The 12,206-nt window shown below is 34.6% G+C and overlaps 1 long non-coding RNA gene across 1 annotated transcript; it reads right to left on the bottom strand.

The window, feature by feature from the left end:
- Window positions 1–7,993: 7,993 nt before the first annotated feature.
- On the bottom strand, window positions 7,994–10,487 carry LOC113284378. The gene is made up of 2 exons (XR_003328114.1): window positions 10,319–10,487; window positions 7,994–8,368 (listed from the first exon to the last, which is right to left on the bottom strand). It is a non-coding gene; the product is annotated as an uncharacterized LOC113284378 (long non-coding RNA).
- Between the last annotated feature and the right edge of the window lie 1,719 nt (window positions 10,488–12,206).

Below are 12,206 nucleotides of genomic sequence, written 5' to 3'. Positions count from 1 at the left end.
TCGAACCAATATTCCTTGGTTTGAACAAATATTTATCATCTGAGCAAGTGTTTCTCATGTGATGAATTGTTGAATATTTGGTCGTCTGAACATGTGTTGCTCGTCTGATGGATTATTGGCAGCGTACCAAAAATATTAATTAGAATACTGGTCTTTGAACCGAGCATAATTAATAAAATTAATGACCATGAGGTTGTCACAAAATTATTAAGGTTAGAATCTGGAATGATGATCCTTGGATTCAGAAAGCCTAATTTGATCAATTAATGATCAATTCATGGTTCGTCAGAATTTCAACCATGGGACGAAGGAGGGAGCGATTACATGGGACCGTGGATCAACCATGTAGTATCCATATGCTCACGTGAGCAAATACGAAGAACTTCTGAAGAGTTGACGATTTGTTGGTGAAAGAATGACTAAATGCTGGTTTAATCATTTATTCGAAAATGCTCGTCTGAGCCTTAGGTGAGAAAACCTAATTAATTATGACGAGGCGAGGGACCGACCATGGAGTCATGAAACCGGCCCTAGGTTGTCCCGTGACCGCCTGACGATCACTTCATGAAAATCCAAAGTGTTTGGGAGAGTTTTGGACCTAATACGAGTAATTGTGGAAATTAGGTCAAAACTGTGAAAATTGATGGGACCGGCTTCCGTGAGCCAAAGAGCCAATCTTGGTCGGTCAAGATAGCGTGCTCGTGTATCCAAGGCGTCCGCGTCTCAGTCCTGAGAATTTTGATATTTTCTGGCGTGCAATTGAGCATCCATTCGAGAAAATATGCTAAAATTAGGGTTTCGACGAAACTAGGAAAACACCATGAGATGATGAAAAATAATTATAAAATAAGGAATGAGGAGGCGTGGGACCGCCGTGGTCAAGGCATGGCCGGCCGGTCGTGACCACGGTCCCGTGGTGCCTTTTCCTTAATTTTATAATATTTTGATGATTTTATGAAAAATTCATGAATTTTGAGAAATTTGATGAATTTGAAGGTTTCCATTAATTGAAGGAGTTTTCATGAGTTCAAGGAAGCAAAAAATATTAAAATAATAAAAAACAAGGGCGTGTGGGACCGTGGAAGGCATGGACGGCCGTCTAGGGCCCGGTCATACGAGTTTTCCTAATTTTTAATATTTTTAGGTATTTGGATGATTTGAGGGAATTTTTCCTAATTTGAGAGAAATACCATGAAATCAAGGAATTTTATGAATTCAAGGAAAACTAATAATAAAATAATAAAACAAAGGGGCGTGTGGGACCGGCTAGGACATGGACGGCCGGCCAAGGCCCGGTCCCACAAGTTTTCATAATTTATTTATTTTTATTATTATTTGATGATTTGTGCAAAAATACCATGAAATCAAGGAGTTTTTTCAAGACGAAGGAGATTTGATAAAATGAGAGAATTTGCATCAAATCATGGAAAATAATAAAAATGCATTAAAAATATAAAACTGGCGTGGGATTGGCCACGTCACGGTCGGTCGGTCGTGTGTCCGTGCTCCCAGCACCCTGATCAATATTTTTAATTTATTATTTTCTTCTCTATTTTGCATAGGTTCATCGTTTCGTTGTGTTTTTGAAATACTCGTTCGTGCGGTGACTGTTAGTGTATCATCGTTGAATACACCTTCACCATTTGAATCGGGGCTTACTTAGAGGTAGCTCAGACGCCCGATTGCTGATTATTTATTACTAATTGTGGAATTCGGTGGAGAATAATTCACAAAACTGAGCAATAAGATGTTTATTATTAATTCATAGGATCAACTGAGGATTCCACTACGAATTCAGAATAATAAAATGAGCATTACCATTCCATGGGATCGTAGATTCGACCATAGAATCAGAGTAATTAAGATTTATCTATTACCATTTATGAGACCAGCTGTGGATTCGATCATGAAATCGGAGTAATGAGATAATATAGTTATTGCTATTCTATGAGATCAAGTCGTGGATTCGATCATAGAATCAGAACAATCGTTATTGCCATTCCATGGGATCAGTCGTGGATTCGACCATGGAATAGGAGCAATTAGGAATAATTAACTTTGTGGCTCTACACTATCAGGGAAGCTTTCTAGGAGCATTAATTATCCTGATACGAGCTTGCCGGTAAGTCATATCCTTTATATAGTCAGGGTAAACTTGTTGTTTGTTCCTGAAGACGTTATCGCTCTATACTAGCAGAGCAAGTTGTATAGGAGCCGTCCATCTCGTGATGCTATATAGAAATAATCACTGAAAGTATTCAGTATTCATGAGATATGTCGTTGTCCAGTCGTGAGACTACATATCTACATGTACTCTGAGAGAAAGTACTCTCCGTTGAGAATTCGAAGAGAGACCCGTGTCTCGATACTCACGTCTGATTGCTGAATCAGAGCTTCGTATAATTATGAGTTTAAGAATTTAGCCTTTGTCGAAAATCCACCATCTACAATTGTATATAATACTTTAGTGATGTGACTTGGTCATTATAGTATGATCAAAATGTCAAGGAAAACATATTACGAAGTATGAACGCCTATATTTTAGAATTTCGTAAGTACGACATCGACATAATCTATTGTATATAATTATTTGATTATGTGTGCATTATATAGGAATAATTTCATCCTAGGAAATAATATTTTATAACATCTGTTTAAAGGAAGTACATTTATGAACTTCTTTCATAATCCAAATGAAATCATGATTGGTCTTGTTATTATTTGAATATTTTTTGGATGACCAAAGGAAGATGACTTTGACATAACCTATCTTAACTTGATGAGATTTATGGTATAACCGGTCATAGCCTATATAATATAGTTTGTTGCGATCAATCATGATCTTCATCGTAAATACAGTTGTAACCAATCACAAGCTATATTGAAATGCAAGTTGTAACCGAGCATAAGTTACTTTGGGAACCAAGGTATAACCGATCACAAGATAAATTCGAACTTAGTTGTAACCTATCACAAGCTAACTCAGGAAGTAAGGTGTAACCAATCACAAGCTTCCTCCGGGAAGCAAGGTGTAAGTGGTCATAACCTGGTTTGGGAAACATGGTATAACCGATCACAACTTATATTGTGAGGTTGGTACAACCGATACCAAGAAGAAAAACCGAGTTTCCAATATTCACATATCTCTGTAAGTTTTTGTGAAGCTTGGAATTAGGGTTTGCTAAGAAACTTCTAGATGTCGACATATTTGAACATGTACATAACTCTTATCATATATTGCTGAAAGATATTCCTTGATACTCAAGGTGATCCTTGGTCCAAAAAAGTGAAAAGAATTTAATTATGATTTTCATCATATATGTTTTAATTACCAGCATTTAGAACATATCCTCTGGAAAATATTATTAGTTAATGTGTTGGACTAATAATAGAAGTTTTTCTATGAGAGTTTTCAGAAATATTGGTTAATATTAATTGGGAATAGGAAAACCGAATTTAGGTACTTTAATACATATCTTGAGAATATTTTCGGTTTTGGAATTTCCTTGTTGTCCAAACAACCTTGGTCTATAAATACTTGAGTTTTCATTTATTGCAAACTATCCTAAGAGCCAGGAAAACTTCATTTCTTGTTGTTTCTGGTGGAGCCGTCTATTCGGAGAGAAAAGTATCCTAATTAGGTTAAATATCTTACGACCGCTCGTTTGAAGACTTATGTGGGATCAAGAAGGTCTACGAGTATCATTGGTGGGAAATTAGATAATTGTAGTGTTATTAGTTTTCGATTATTCATTTGATTGACTAACGATTGTTGAAACTTTGAGTGCACCTAGTTTTTTTATTCTTGAGAATCTTCTCTTCTGATATAAGATTCACTCAGACTAAATCAAAGTATCGACGGGATATTTAGAACCATCTTCAGATCCAAAGATATCTTGTGATAATCCATTGTTAACAAACTCCGTACGGTGTGATTGATCACAAGAGGATTCAAGTGTTGTTGTGCAGGTATTTGAAGGCAATAGAAGATTTAATGACGAAGAAGATTTCTTATTAGTTTTCGTATCTTGTGGATTTAGTGCACAAACCTTGATCGTCTAGGATCCAACTAGAATCAGTTTATCTTTGATAGACTTGATTGATTAGTTGTGTGAGATCGGCAACTCTCTATAGTTTCTCTTTGAGATCTATATCGATTGAGTGCGAATCTAAACTTGATTATTTCAGTAGTCATTGGATAAATTGATCTAACCAGACAAAGGAATTTATTAGATTAAACATAAGAGACTTTTTCAAACGACTCATCAAATATCTTTGCAAGATTGATTAGAGTGGTTACTAAACAGATTCTTCCTTTGTTATTTGGAATACGATCCAAAGGACTTGATATTCACGTGCGTGACTCTAGAAGTCGAAGGCGCAGGGATACTAAGGGAACTAAGTATCTAGGGGTAGTCCTCTTGGTCTCAACTATACGAAGTTGGAATTAGATTTTGTATAACGGCTTAATTCTGAGAGTATTCAAAACTGGAATAAGTCCCGGGGTTTTTCTTCATTTGCGATTTCCTCGTTAACAAAATCTTGTTGTGTCTTTTACTTTGTTTTCTACATTATAATTGTTATTATAATTAAGTAAAATACACAAGTACATTAACTCCGTAATACTTGATGTAGATCCTATAGAGTTTCATTTATTTCCAAACCTATTATCAAATACACACTTTGTTTTCGTATCATCTCGATCTTATATCCATAGTCAATCACACAAATGATCTTGTTATCGTATTGTCTCGATCTCGTATCCATAGTCGATCAAAAAAAGTGTGAACCGTTTTGTTGTATTGTCTCGACTTAGTCCATAGACTATCACATTCGGTAGAGGAGTTATAGGTGGATAAATTAAAATATTTTGGTATATTTGGGTACACTCGTCTTTTTAACGGGTTAATAAGTTGTTGACTCGGAAGGAAAATTTCCTTTCTTTATTAAAGTCCAAACTAACTTGTCTTCATTCAGGTCTTTGGAGAGCGGAATATTCTTATTTTGGTTATTTCCCATTGAGTGAACATATCAGTCGTCATTTCATCTTTTTAGGTTGTTCAGAATCTTTATCTACCTTAATCTCAAGATTTTCAGCATCATCTTTATTAGAGATAGGTCTAAATCTTTAATTGGAAAGAATTAAACGATCCTTCCAACTATAGGTATTAGTTTCATTCTCCACCTGCCAGCAACATCCATTTTTCATAATCAATCTCATGGAAAAAATCGATCCCCATATAGTAGTGCAGTTACTTATTTGAATGCAGCTCCAGGCGTTCTTCTCTTTGACATTCTTATCTTTCATGATAACATCCCAAAGACTATCATGTGCGTTCAAGAATCTCCAAACTATCTTTCTTATTTGGGACTTGTTAATATCCTCAACTCTCCTTAGACCCAGACCACCATTAGTGTTAGTATAATTAAGTTTCTTCCAAGCAATATGGTGTCTTCGCCTCTTATTTTTTTATGTCCCCACCATAATTCTCTTGGGAAAAAAAGGTACCAAGTACACCACCAAGTTTTAACTCAGAAACCTGTATGGACCTGAAATGACAAGGGTACCCAAATATACCTCAATCTAAAACTTTTCCACCTATAAGTCCTTTCTCCGAAACTGATTGTCTATGGACTGAGTCGAGACAATACAACTAATCAGTTCGCACTTCGTGTGATCGTCTATGGATACGAGATCGAGACAATACACCAACGAAGTATGATTACTTGATAATAGGTTCAGACTTAACCAAACACAATAGGATTGCTATCAAGTAATTAGGAATTAACGTTTGTGTATTTTACTTCTAATTATAATAAAAATAATTATAATTACGGAAATATAAAAGTAAAAGACACAGCAGGATTTTGTTAGCGAGGAAACCGAAAATGCATAAAACCTTGGGACCTTGTCCAGAATTGAATACTCTCAGGATTAAGCCGCTATACAAAATCTAAACCAAGTTCGTATAGTTGAGACCAAGCAACTAAACCTATAATTCACCTAGTTCCGTCTGTATCCCTGCGCTTCCAACTTGCAATAAGTCAGGCACTTGGAACAATTCCTTTGGTTCGTATTCCAAACAGTAAAGGAACAACAAACCTGTTCGGTAACAACTCTTTTTAAACAATGTGATATGAGTTTGACAAAAGGCTCTTCCGTTTAACCCAATAAACTCCTTTATGAGGTTCTTAGATCAATCTATTCAACAACTACCAAAGTAATTGTTTAGACTATGCAATCAATACTATTAATCACAAAGAAATGTATTGATGCCGATTTACTCAACTAATCAATCAAGGTTATCACAAAGATAAACCGATTGTAGTTGGATACCCAGCTGATCGAGTTTTGTGCACACCAAAGATTATGAACTCAAATAAGAAATCTTCTTTGTCTTCAAATCTTCTTAGATCTTCAATAAACACTTGCACACAATCAACTTGAATCTTTTGTGATCAATCACACACAGAACAGAGTCTGTTAACAATGGATTATCACAAGACGTCTTTAGATCTACAAACAGTTCTAGAGATCCACGTCGACGCTTCGATCCAGTTTGAGTGAATCTTATATCAGAAGAAAAAATTCTCAAGCATAAACAGACTAGGTGCAATCAAAGTTCAACAACCGTTAGTCAATCAAATCAATCGAAAACTAATAATAAACTATAATTATCTAGTTTCCCACCAACGGTATTCGTAGAGCTTCCCAATCCCAAAGAAGTCTTTAAAACGAGCGGTCGTAAAAAATTTCGCCTAATTAGGGTACTTTCCTCTCCGAATAGACGGGCTCCACCACTAAAAACACAACTAGGCAGTTTTGCTGGCTCTGAGGATTAGTTTGCTCGAAATGCAAACTTCAGTATTTATAGACCAAGAAATTTTAGACACTAAGGAATTTCCAAAACCGAATATTCTCAAAGATATGCAATAAACATAAAAACGGTTTTCATAATTCCTGGAAATGCAAGGAAATGCTCTGTCCAAATATTGACCGAAATCTCAGTAGAAAATCTCCAATTAGTAAATGCACATTACCAGTTTTTATTTTCTAAAGATATGCATTTAATTGCTGGAAATTAAAGCATATAAAACTAAAAATCTTAATTAAAAGATTCTCATTTCGATCCAGGATTCTCCTTTAGTTATTAAGGGATATTTTTGAACAATAAAATATAAGAATTACTGCACATGTTCAAAGTATGTCGACATCTTTACTTTGTAAATTCTTTTTCATATTTACAATCTTGGAACCGATCACACTTCCAAACGAGTTTAGAATTTTTTCATTCGACTTCCAAGAACTACGTGACTGATTATCATATCAAATCACCATTAATGTGTTTCATCGGTTCTACCTCCATGTGGGTACTAGGATCGCTCACACTAGCTTTCCAAAAATTGTTTGACTAGGTACTAGGATCCGTTACCACTTAATTATGGTAATTTACTTGTGATCGGTTGCACAAGTCATAGGGTTGCACAAGTGATATGATCGGTTACCAATTACTAAGACTTGGTGTACCTCTTACAAGGATCGATTCAATATACTTGTGATCAGTTGCACCTCTTACTAGGATCGGTTTCCCAATGTCTAGAGCTGGTCATACCAATTACAAAATATTGATCATACCATCTCAGGTGATTACTTAAAATCAGTTTCACTAATAAAAATCATACCAATACAAAAATCAGGCATTGTGAATAGTTTTACCAAGATACATAAACAAGTTATATGCGTTTATACTAAACACATATTGGTAATCCAAATATTTGCAATGAATAACAATACCACTAAGCCTGGATATAACAGACCAGAAATTTACCCTAGTGGGTTGGATTTCAACCTGTCCAGCAACGACAAACCTCCGCCCCATCGCTCAAAAATCCAAAACAATGCATAAAATATAAAACAAAATGAATTTATTCAAAAATAAAGTACCGAAGAGCATGATTTTATACAATGGCAGTTAAACCAAAGAAACAAAGATACTAAATGATGGAGAAAAATATGTATTTCCTTGTACATAAGTCTTACACAGCAAAAGCGAAGTACCATGGTATAAGGTCTTTCATTAGTTCAAATTTAGCAATTTTCTTCAAGTAGTAATCGGAGAAGTAGAAATATATAAAATTCGACTTCTTGATGCAATAAAATTTGACAGAGAATGTTCCGAACAGATAAACATACTCATAATATATAAACTGAACACTGTTTCAAAATATTCCCAATCCCACCTATTACTATGCCATGACATATATATATATATATATATAAAGATAACAAAGTAAATACCAACTTTGCATCACTAGCTTCGCTGTCGCAAGCTTCCTGTAACTTACAACTCCTGGATAAATTCTATCTCTGTGGAAAAAAAAACAAAACTGGGTGAACCACAGCCCAGCAGGGGATATAACGACAATCTATGCCAGGAGATAAACAAATAGAATGCCGAAAGCTAAAAGCATCAAACTACAATATGAAACTCGTAATTAAATGTAAAGAATATGTTCATAAAAATTTGTAAGCTGCCATTCATTTAAATTCAGATATTAGTCTACTATTTACAAGGCCAGCACCAACGTCAGGGTAGTCCGATACCAGCCACCGTTATCAAACAGACGGTCTCCCGGGTTGCCATCCGTAGATGAGGTGTCAATTAAGGTTCGACGATCCTATAGTAGAGTTCTCTAGTTTCCAAATCTGGTTGTCACAACGGAAACATCACAAACCAGGTTCTGAAGAACCTCGTAAATCCATAATTGAAAATTTACTCAAATATAAGCGTCGGCAGCATTTTCAAAACCCTTACCAAAATCCAATTTCAATAGCGTAATATAAGCTTGTAAATCCAGGAAGTAGGGAAATCCTCTTACAATGTAACAAACTCAAATTATTGGAAATCAATAGCTCAATCATAATTAGCCATAAGTAGCAAACCCACTGACCAAGATGCCAAAATAATGTATACGTGATTTAGTTCGAAGTACAGTTCAAATAATAAGGGTGGAAACAATTATTTAAATCGGTGAGATAAATTTCTAGCCAAAGTGGATGGTGATACAGCCAGCGACAATACAAGTAAATAGTATTTTAATATGATGGAAATGTGGCAAGAATTTGAAACAGCAAGAGCGCACAATGCAAATCGTAAAATCAAAGAAGGTCCAGAAATTTCAGTTTGACTACTCGTAATCAGAAGTTCGTAGAAAATTCATTTGACAACAGAATACATCAAACTTGGTCTCATTGGAAAGCTGAAAGCACCCTCTTTAATATAAAATTTATAAGAACAAGTAACTAGATTTATAGCTGTGTCAAAATGTTTCAACAAAACAGAACAGAAATCTCGTTTTCAGAAAATTCTAGTTTTAGTAGTCTACAATAGAAAATTCACGCAAAATTCATTAAGCGACGGAATTGAGCAAGCTTGGTCTTGTTTGAAAGATGAGACATCCCTCTTTAAAATAAAGATGATAAACAAAGGTAATAAGGTGTATATCTGTTCCTAAAAGTCTGAATAAAACAAGGCAGAAACATGTTTTTAGCAAAATTGCAGTTTCGGCAGGCTCCAATCAAAAATTCGTTCAAAAATCATTACGCGATGGAATTTGAAATTTGGTTTTGTTGGAAAGATAAGAAAACCCGCTTCAGCACAAAAATGATAGGATAAAATATAATGGTACATAGCTGTTTCAAAGAGTTCTTCAAAACAGGACAGCAACACATGTTCAGAAATTTTTCAGTTTCGAAAGTCTCTATTAGAAAATTCGTAGAAAATTCATTAGGAGATGGAATTCAGCAAATTTAGTGTCTTTACGAAGCTGGGGAATCCCTTAACATAAAAATGATAAGCAATGATAAAGAGTTTGATAGACATGTCGAAAGTCAATGCTAAACAGGACATAAATTACGTTTTTCAGAAATTTCAGGTTAATTTCACAAACATGTGATGGGCTATCTTTGAAACTCAATTTGGGAATTGAATTTTGGCGAAAATCAGCACTTAAATAAGTTCAAACCATCTTTAATCTCCAACTATGAAATGAGTATTTTGCTTGTATTGTAAATCTTACAAACCCATTCAAAAAGAACAACACCAAATCATGAATTTTGAACCAAGTTAAGGAAAAGTATCAACCATACCACTTTGAATAGTTTACCCTCAAAGAATCAAGTTAAAGGTGAAGCAACAGAAACCCATTTCTTACTTTGGAACAAACATGCTTTGTAAAGAAAATCATCAAATTTAAGATTAGAAATCAAGTTGCACAAATTGAAGATTAAATCCATTTGGGTGAGAAAACCCCTTACCTTATCACGAATAGCAACACCCAAAATTGAGATATAGAGCACCATGTTAAACTCGCCACAAAACGGAAATCCTTCTTCTAGATTTTGGTTTCTTATGGAGATGAAAAAGTGGAGGAAAAGAGATAAAGAGGCCAAGAGAAACAGAAAGAACAAAGTTAATTGGAATTAAAAAGTCTGATTTTCTTTTGAACTGACTGCATTACCCCTCATCTCTTATTTTAGTGACACATATACTCATAGGTGTCATGAGGTCAACTCTGGTGTTACTCAACTTCATAGAAATACTAATTAGACCTTTTTTTTCTTCTCTTGAATGGATGATTAAGAGTGTTAATATCACCCTACTTTGTACTCAAGGCACTCCCTCTAAATTGCAAAAATAATATTAGGATTCGTGCACCCACATTGCACAATACCATCATTACATGAGTAGGTTGGATTTAATTTCTTCGGGTGTTATACTAGCGATCTTTCTTTCGATTTACAAAACAAGTTTATGAATTGTACTTCCTTTAAACGAATGTAAAATATCGTTTCCTAGGACGAAATCTTCACCCATACCCATACATAATCACAATAGCATTCATACGATTATGTCGATGTCTTATATACGAAGTTCAAAAGATAGGCTTTATACTTCGTATTATAATTCCTTAATACTATGTCTAACTAGAGTATAATCATTCACAGCTTCGCAGTTATGTTTTAAAATGCACGACTTGAAAGATACTTTAGAAATGAAACAGTTCAAGTCAAATATTACTAACCTCAAGAGTAAGGATGATGTTGTCGATGTAGATCTTTACTCCTTCACATTCTTCAAGTCTTCGTGTAATACTTGTAAGTCTCATATCCTAGTAACTTTCTAGCTAACCTATACGAAGATGATTCTAATAAATAATCAAGCAAATCTTTAAATGAGTTTTGGTTCACTAAAATATGACAACCAAACTTGACATACCAACGCTTGGTGAGTTCAACCGAGCTATGCTCTAACAGGACCCTGGTTAGAAATTTTGTGTACGGGGAAAGTTCAGAACGGCATACGTACGTGTATTATTCATTTCAACGTAAGGTAAATTCGGGTAACCGTTTGTAATTCAGGGATAAGTCGGAACGACATAATACGTATATAATTCTTTTTAGATATTTGAATTCGGAACTAAAAACTCGGCACCTGCATATAATTAAATTAATACATATTCATCATTTTAAAAGCCTAATGGTTGTGTATGTATAAATTATACTAAGAAATATAGTATTTTAAAAAGAGTTCCTTAAGAATTCTAACATTTAGATAAGTTATATATGTAATATATTTTATATATAATAATCAAAATTCATCTGGCATTAAGATGGTTGGATGGTTTGTATAGGAGTCGGATGTCACTAGTTCAATGTTCAATTCTCGATCAGCTAACATTTTTACTCTCAAGCTTTAGAAAATGTCGAGTCAGTGACCTTATTCTGACCAAGTCAACCAAATCCGTTGGACTAGTTAGTCACGAATTCGTGTTATTCGCTTATGATGCGGGAAGTTCATATTATACACGTACATGGCTCTGGATTTGAAACATGGATGTATAATTCGCGAATAATATGCGAATCATCCGACAAATCCCTAACTAGGGTATGGACAAACCTTGTACACTCTATATGTTTGATTACAAGATTGTTTTAACAAGGTAAACCTAGTATGTATTCGAACTTTTCACAAACCGAATTCCAACAAGAACAAGTTTCTTAGTCTACATGTCAAGATACGAATTCAACAAGAATAAGTCTTGTAGGTTTTTCACATTTGAGTTAATACTAACTAGGTTCAACGAGATACAACCTGTGATACTTCAATTATAAAGGTAAAATAATATAATGCGGAAAAGAAATG

This window comes from Papaver somniferum, chromosome 5, assembly GCF_003573695.1.
Source record: "Papaver somniferum cultivar HN1 chromosome 5, ASM357369v1, whole genome shotgun sequence".
NCBI classification, from domain to species: Eukaryota; Viridiplantae; Streptophyta; class Magnoliopsida; order Ranunculales; family Papaveraceae; genus Papaver; species Papaver somniferum.
The sequence above is the reverse complement of the archived record's forward strand: the minus strand, read 5'-3'. Positions and strand labels throughout refer to the sequence as shown.